Below are 8,571 nucleotides of genomic sequence, written 5' to 3'. Positions count from 1 at the left end.
GATGTTCGGCACTGCATCCCACGGTTTGCCGTCAGGACTGCATGTGCAAAAAGAACGAATTTCAGCAACGCGGATAACCAAACAAACATCAAGGCAGGCGAAGCAGCCAGCACACAACGCGAAGGTTCGCTTACTCAGTGCGTCGAACTGCAGCTATCCAGCGCGTCCGGCGCTCCGCTTCGTGAGACCTTGAAGAAAAACGGTGGAATTTGATACTGGGATTAAGACCTTCTTGCTCGTGGCAGCCCACGACGCAGCAGTAACGACGGTGACGCTTTTTCGAGACTGAACGAGGTCTCTCGGGCGGATCGGCGTCGCCGATTCCTTCTGCTGCCTGCGTTTCGTGCTGAGGCACACGGAGCGTCGGTTTTCTAAATACTAAGCCACGGCCAGGCCGCGGGGTGGTTGGTCACAAGTGACGATCCTTATCGCACTCACAACAGTGCAGAAAAACGTGCGAATCGACGCAAAACGCAGGCTAGAAAGGTGCGCCGCCACAGCCAGGGCTCACTACTGACCCAACCTGGTACTACCCAGCCAACTTCTCCTTGCCGCCACCAGGCGCCGCCACGTTACCTGAAACTCCAGCGCAAGAGGCCTATTGACCCAGTTAGAGCGGAGAAACAGGTTTCCTGCGCTGAAATGCGTTGCACGCCAACGGCTCCCTTCCCATTCCCTGTGGGATGGCCGTGATCGTATAGTGGTTAGTACCTTGCGTTGTGGCCGCAATAACCCAGGTTCGAATCCTGGTCACGGCATTGTTTTTTTACTACTATTCTTACTTCGTTGATAGTTAAAGCGACGCAACAACAGCGCTGCTCGTCTTCCGCAAACTAGAGTTTCGCGTGTATGCATTGCAATATTCTAGTGCAGCCGTGACTACGTTGTTTTTTGTTTTTCTGTCAGAGTGGATCCCTTTTTTTTTCTCCAGCAAAACCATCACCGCCATCAAGCACGATACCATCGCCGACACCGACATTGAGCACGCGCTTGTTGAACTCATTCCGAAAAAGCGAAAGGGAAGGAGCACGTTCTTACTGAACGTGTACAGCCCGCCGAGACGAAGAAAAGCCAAACTCTTCGAACTGTTTTATGGAGCGCACAAGCTGGCCAAAGAAAATGCACTCATCATCCTAGGAGATTTCAACGCCATGGACAGGAGTTGGGGATACCAGAAACAAGACATCAAGGGAAGAACATTAGTGGAAGAAGCGGAATACTTTGGCTGCAGTCTAATCACAAATCCTGCGACCCCCACGAGAATCGGGAATAGCGTGGGCACGGACACATGCCCGGACCTCACCTTCGTAAGGAACAGCAGGGAGTCACAGTGGGAAAACATCATGGAAAATCTAGGCAGCAATCACTTTATTCTTTTTTTTTGCAACAAATCTGAAGGCGGTGTCCAATCACTGGAGGAATGGAGCGGCATGCTGAGAGAAACGCGACAACGATGCACAAAAAGTCTAAGGAGAACGACAGCAACGCCCGAAGTAGACGCCCACCTCCTCAGACTATGGGAAGCGAGACGCAGTCTCACCAAAAGATGGCGGAAGCAAAAACACAACCGGAAACTAAAACTAAAGATAGCAGAAATTAAGGCAAATTTAAGCCGGAACACTAGTAGCACAAAATGTATCCTCAACGTTGCTACAATACTGCCAATGTTTTATAATGTTGTGCAACATACTACAACGTTGTAGCAATGTGTCCATAAGTTGGTTAAAATAACACACTATCTGCCAATGTTGCAGTCACATTATCAGAAGTTGGTTAGCATAACATACCATCTGTCATCGTTCGAAAAACATCGCAGAGCAACGTTGCGCCATTACACACGTAAACAACATTATAATCCATGCCTGCACTCCGTGATTGTGCGTGTGTGTATATATATATATACTGTGCCGTCAAGTTGCATGCACACTGCGAAAGACACTTTTCTTCACACCCTGCTTTCTTGCACTGAGAACGGAGGTTTGTTTGGTAAACTCGTCAAGAAATTCGCGGAAGCCATATCAATCCCTCGAAACCGAAACCTGTTCTTTTTTTTTCTAAAAGTTAATTGACTTAACAAAAAGATTTTGTCACTTCGATGCATTTCTAAGCACCTAGACTTAATTGTGCCATATTTTTTTAAGATATACTTTCTACGTTTGCATAAAAAAACCACTGGAAAAAAGCACTGAGTGGAGATCAGTGAAAAAAAACGACTAGCTAGTCAGTCTAATCACCAGCGACATCATCAATAGTGATTTCCCGCCATGTTTCCCGCCAAAATAGCTCTATGCCGCCAAACGACATCATGTCTGTCCGCGGTGGAAGTGTGCCGGCGAATAACTGTAACGGTGAGTGCCTTTGCTGATATTTATTCACCTTCATTGTACCAGTGGTGGGAACTTTCATTGCTTCAGTGTAGCAAAGCGGAGGCACATTTTTCTGTGCTAACGTGTTACGGTACGTCGGTGTTTTGGTGTCGCGAAATCGCGTGCACTCATTTTTCTGTACTAACGCGTTATGGTCAGGAATATTGTTCACTGGCAAAATGAAGAGAGTCAAGAGCTCATTCAGCGATGTCAGCAACCGACAGAGGCGACGGAGAGTAGCTAGTGCCGTCGAGAAAGAGCTGGAAAATGCCGACGAGAGCGATCAGGGTGAAGTTACTGATAGCAGTGGGTCAGTTAGCGACATTACGGAAGGTTTTGTAGACTCTGAAGTACAGGCAAAACCTGGAGGTTCAAGTGGAAGTTCTCTGCAGAATTCAGCACCTTCAGCTGACCAATTCGCTGCATGCAGCGACTTTGGCGCGAGCACGGTCGGCGGCCGCTATGACTCCTCGGACATGAGCTTTGCTTTCACCTTATAGTGTTCCAAAATAGGCGCGTTATTGATGAAAAATTTTCATGAAAAAAAATTGCACACAGTATGTTTTGCTGCCATTGAGCAGTATAGGCATATTGTGGACAGAAAACACCATTCTGAGCACTCAGTAAGTAGCTTTGATATTAGAGTAAAATAAATTGTTTGTTTCTGACTGTTTCTTAACGCTTAACATTTCTGAATAGTATGTTTTCTTTTGAAAGTAGCCAAAATTAGACCATTGTAATACTCAACTGTGCAAGTATTTGTAATGGAGTGCAAGTACTCCAGAGGTCTCTGGAAGCAATTAAATTGTGCTATTTCTTGCAGAGACACTTCGAAGCTCATTTTCGAAAGCAACGGACTGCCAGATTCAGATGTGCATAGCAGACTGGCTGCGGTATGCTCCTTCTAGATGCAAAAAGCGGTATGAAATTTTTTTCAGTTTTTTTTTCTTTTTCATAGCTCCTTACAGCAAATTAAGATAAATGCTGGCGTTTGCACATTTCTTTAGTGTTCTACCACACTGTATGGTTTCACAAATTCTGCCTCTCTGTCGTTGCTTTTTCTTAAGAATAGTTCTAGGGCTTATTGCCTTCACCTTATAATCATTTGTATGCAGTAAAGTTTAATAATTTAAACTTCAGAGGCTGGAAAAAATATCTGAATTATTTGAAGTTTGAATTATCCAATAAGCTAAAAAAAATTTACAAGAACTGCTTGCATCAAAATATATTTATTTGGTAAAAGACTTGGAAATGGTCACCTGCTGGAGAACAGCATGACAATATCAATTTTTTGCATTTGCATTTATGCTGTGTCGTGCACACACTATGGAGAGCATGAGTGCAAAACTACTCTAAAATGGTGCAAGTATCCTTGGCATTGTTCCTATAGTGCAAGACGGTAGCGGTGGTTCCCTCTCACAAGGAGCTTCTCCTAGTTTGAGGAGGCTTGACTGCACAGTGTCGGTGTAATGAAAGAACCATGCGGGTGGAAGCAAGGGAAATAATGCCACCAACATGGCATGCAGCTAGGCTTGGTTGGCTTGCTGATGCGCAGCCAGCAGCCGAAGCTCTTAAAAGTGAAGCCGAAATTAAGTGTTTGGCATACTTTGGGTCAGAATTAAGGCCATCCATTTGTCACTCTTGCTGTTGTGCATATGTCAGAGATGCATAGTCATCTCTGCAGAATGCAGTTTATGATTGAAAAAAGCCATTTTCACCATCAGTTCTGTGTGAATAATACCTAAATGCGACCTGCTTTTGGGATCCCATTGGGATTAATCATTGCGAGACCTGTAATGCCTGAATTGGCAAGCATTCGAGACATAGTAGATGGGTGTTGGCTGTGGGGCAGTGCTGACAATTTGAATTACTCGGATATTTGAATTAATGGGGGTTGAAATAATGAGCTTTTACTGTAGTTGCATGTCTTGAAGGTCATGCGGAGCAGAGAGGAGGCAGCCGCTGCATTGCTTGTCACGGCACTGGCTAATTAATGAGCTTCCACTATATGCTGCTTACCCACTTGCCACACAGCATGAAGAAGTAATTGCTTGTGAATGGTCTGCATAAGTAATAGAGAAGTCGAGAAGTCATGCTGTTTTATATTAAGACAAACTTTTCGCGAAGCAGACGTTTCATGACAGGCTGTTTAAAAGAATGACAGAGTTTATGTTGTTCTCGTTCAAACAACAAATAGAGGCTATTCGTGTTTTCTTTTCTCTTGCTGTCACCTCTTTGCGGCATTCATGTTGGACCAAAAGAACCCAAGCTGCAAGCTCATTTAAGCCATTCACCAGACTGAAGGGTGTGTGCATACTTCCTAAAGGCCGCAAATACACTGAGCATTTCTTGTATTTCTTTCTGTGGCATTACCAACAGTACATTCTGTCAATGGTATTTAACAGGGCATATTTAGTTGTAAAGAAAATGTAAACATGCTCTTGCTGTTTACACTTGAGTCCACGTTTTGCAGCATGGTCCGAAAAGTAAATTTATGGTGACTTTCAAAGGCTACGATATATATTGTGGTATATGTTGCACCTCAAGTGCTTAATGATAAAGCTAGTTTTCTCTGGTTACCTTTCAGAGCTTAAAATGAGGTATACGTGTTAATTCTTGGTGTCACAGAAAGCATCATTTCTTTCAAGAAGCAGCTTGTTTCCTTTATGTTTCAGGGAGATCGCCAGATTGGTAAGGGCTGAAGCTGACATGGAACCAGTGGAATGAAGAGCAGTACATCAATGTTAAGGTTTATGCAGGCAATGTTGCTACCTCTATTCCTTAGCAGCACTATATAACTGGTGTGGTGAAACTGTTATTGCCGATAAGATTTGTCATTACTGTTCATGTACCGTTTATTGTTTCTGCTTCACTGTGCTTTCTGGAAGCAGGCTTGCATCTTTTTATTCATGAAACATTGATCACAAGTTTTCTAAGTGTGCTCACTGCCTCGAGTCCCTGGCAGCAATATTTACCTGGTGTGGTCAACTGGTATCATTACAGCATTTATTTGTTATTACCACTTCATGCTGTGCTGTCTGTATGCTGTTCATTGTTTAAGCCAGCTTTGTTTAGATTTTTTATCAATGTGCCTACTTGCTATCACTACCTTTAGTTCCTGCCAGCAATATTTCATTGTTGTGGTGAATCAGTGTTGTTGCAGCAAATGTTTACTGTTTTTATTTCACGCTGCACTATTCGCATACTAATCCGTTGTTTCTGTCTGCTCTGCCATGTGCAGGCAAGGTTGTATTTTTTCATAAAAGAAGAATCTTAATTGTTCTCTGTGTATGTGCTGCTAGTTGCTGCCTCTAGTCTTTAGAAGCAATATTTAACCGGTGTAGTGAACTGGTATCATTGCAATATTTATTTATTATTACCCCTTTGTACTATGCTGTTTGTGTGCTTTTTATTGCTTTTCTTTTAAACCAAGCTTGTATCTTTCTTTTTTTTTTCACTTTTTTAGGAACCTGGGCAGTTAAAATAGTAATATTTTGTCTGATGACTTTGCACGTTGAACATTTTAACATACTGTCAAGAACAAAAGTGGTGTATGCCACTCAGTGGCCGATAGAGCCTTACAAAGCTGCATTGCCAAGCCATTTGCCAGTAGCATCTGGAATGAGATAACTGTTGGGGAGCTCTTTGTGTAGGAAAGTGACATGCTGGCTGGCAGGTAAAAAAAGGGTCCTCATCATTTTTATTGGTCCGAAACACCGCCCGAGGACGGTGCGGTGATGTAGTTGTCTGGCTCTACTGGCCCCGTCCCCTGCACTCGTGCTTCCTACACTACATCACCATCAAACTCACTGTAGTAAAGCAGTCAGAATTTCATGCTTCAGCAATTTCATTGCTTTCTGTTTGAATTGATCATTGCTTATACTGTTCTTGTTATCAGTATTTTGAAATGCCAGTAGCTTCTGGGACTCACACTTGGTGTTGAGAAATTTTGCCATGCTTTGTTTCCTAGTGAATGTAGCATTGTGATTGGAGCTGTATTAGGCATATGTCTACAACATGGCAAATTGCTACCAAGCTTTATTTTGCCAGCTTCAATGCATGGTTTGTTTACCGTAACCTGTATTTGTAATGGTTCTGTCAGCCAGTGTCACCTTGAATTTTGTATTTCATTACTTGGTGTATGCATTGTTTTACCAGCACTTCTCATGCAACTAAATGAGAGCTTTAGTTTTACTGTGACGTCATCTTTTTCCTTGTGTTCTTCACCAGCTTTTAACTTTCAATGACACAGTTTGTTGGTATTGTTCTGATCTTTGTATTTGTTAAGTGCCGAACATTTTTTTTTAGTAATAAATATTTTTGTTTGTATGTCAGTCTTTCTCTGCTACAGCCCCGCCGGGGTGGTGCAGTGGTTAGGCGCTCGACTACTGTGCCCAAGGATGCGGGATCGAATCCTGGCTGCGGCGGCCACTTTTCGATGGAGGCGAAATTCCAGAAGCCTGTGTGCTGTGCGGTGTCAGTGCGCGTTAAAGAACCCCAGGTGGTTGAAATTTCTGAAGCCCTTCATGCGGCCTCTCTCATAGCTCGAGATGCTTTGGGATGTTAAACCCCCACAAACCAAACCTTTCTCTGCTACAATTACACCTTGCTTGTCCCACTTTGTATGAAAGTGTGGTTGAGATCAGAAAAGCATTATTCATGCGTTTTATATTTCATAACTGACAGGAAAAACTTGTTCATGATAAATATATTTTTTTCCAGCAAAGTGTACTTTACATACCACCCTGCAGCTGTGGTTAGGGCACTTGGATGCTGATCCCGAAGATGTGGGCTCAATCCGAACTACAAGAGCCACATTCCGATGGAGGCAAAATGCAATGTCCTATGTACTGCGGAATGTCAGTGCACATTAAAGAACTTCAGGTGGTTGAAATTATGCAGGGAACTCAACTATGGCGTCTCTTATAGCCCAAGCACCTTTTTAAACTAGCTATCATTTTACTGCTTCCTGCCATGTGTTCCGAGAACACTGCATTATGTAAAAAGAACTGCCCTAAATAAGAATACTAAACTGCAGCTACAATGTTTACATGCCCTCCTTTAGTCTTGTCTTTTAGTGCAGCATATTTTCATGGAACTTCGTCTAGTATGAACTGCATGTGTGCTGCACAAGCATGTCCCCCGAATGTTGTGGCGACGTGACTAATGTTTGATTTTAATGTTTTGTGAATGTGGATGAAACTTTGCTGCAATGTTGTTGTACATATGCTAAATATGGATGCAATGTTGTAGACAACGTCGCAGCAATGTTTCTGTATGTATGTTGTCTTGACATGGCCAAAGGAGGACGCTAGCCACGTTGGTGCAACCTAAAAAGGTAATATTGGTACAATGTTTCAGCAACAATTTGTGCTACTAGGGAAGAATACGCGTTGCAACTCGCGAAACAAAATTGGGAACAACTCAGCGACTCGCTTAGGGGAACTCTAGGCACGGCCAGAACCTGGAATCTCTTAAGAGCACTAATCGAACCGACCAAAATAAAATCAGAAAACAATAAAGCCATCCACAGGTTCAGCCACTCCTTCGAGGGATCAGATATCGCCCTACTGGAGAGGGCACGAGAAAAATGTTTCGGCGATCAGAACCCGCCGTGATACCAAGGAACGTATCGAGGAGCCGAAAACGAGAAACTCGACCGCCCCTTCGACTGTGGAAGATGTTTACGCGGCCATAAGAAACACCACCAGAAACACCGCAGCTGGAGCGGACAGAATCGACAACGCCCTAATCCGCAACCTGAGCGACGACCTCATACAAAAGCTTGTCAGCTTTCTTAACAAACATTGGGAGGCGGAAACGGTTCCCGTAGATTGGAAACACGCCGAAGTAATAATGATACCTAAACCTGGTAAAAAGCTACAAATTGAAAACCTCAGGCCGATATCACTCACGTCGTGCCTTGGAAAACTTTACGAACGGGTTGTAACTTTAAGACTGCAAAATTACGTGGAAGATAACGACTGTGTACCACATACCATGTTCGGCTTCAGAGCGAAGCTCTCGACCCAGGACGTTCTCCTCCAAATACAAGAGGATGTACGGCGAAAAGTACCTCGGACGGGAGAAAATGTCATAATGGCCCTGGACATCAAGGGGGCATTCGATAACGTCAGCCACGAAGCGATCCTTACGGACCTAGAGAACCTGGATCGCGGACGCAGAATCCACGGCTTCGTCAAAG

At 43.8% G+C, this 8,571-nt stretch overlaps 1 non-coding gene across 1 annotated transcript; it reads left to right on the top strand.

Annotated features, from left to right (window-relative positions):
- The first annotated feature begins 686 nt into the window (after positions 1-686).
- On the top strand, positions 687-758 carry TRNAH-GUG (transfer RNA histidin (anticodon GUG)). Its single transcript has one exon. It is a non-coding gene; the product is annotated as a tRNA-His (tRNA).
- Positions 759-8,571: the final 7,813 nt, after the last annotated feature.

The sequence above is a fragment of the Amblyomma mixtum genome, chromosome 1 (assembly GCF_055824585.1).
Source record: "Amblyomma mixtum isolate Tamu chromosome 1, ASM5582458v1, whole genome shotgun sequence".
In the NCBI taxonomy this organism is placed as follows: domain Eukaryota; kingdom Metazoa; phylum Arthropoda; class Arachnida; order Ixodida; family Ixodidae; genus Amblyomma; species Amblyomma mixtum.
Note: the sequence above shows the minus strand (reverse complement) of the source record. Positions and strands in the feature narration are given on the sequence as shown.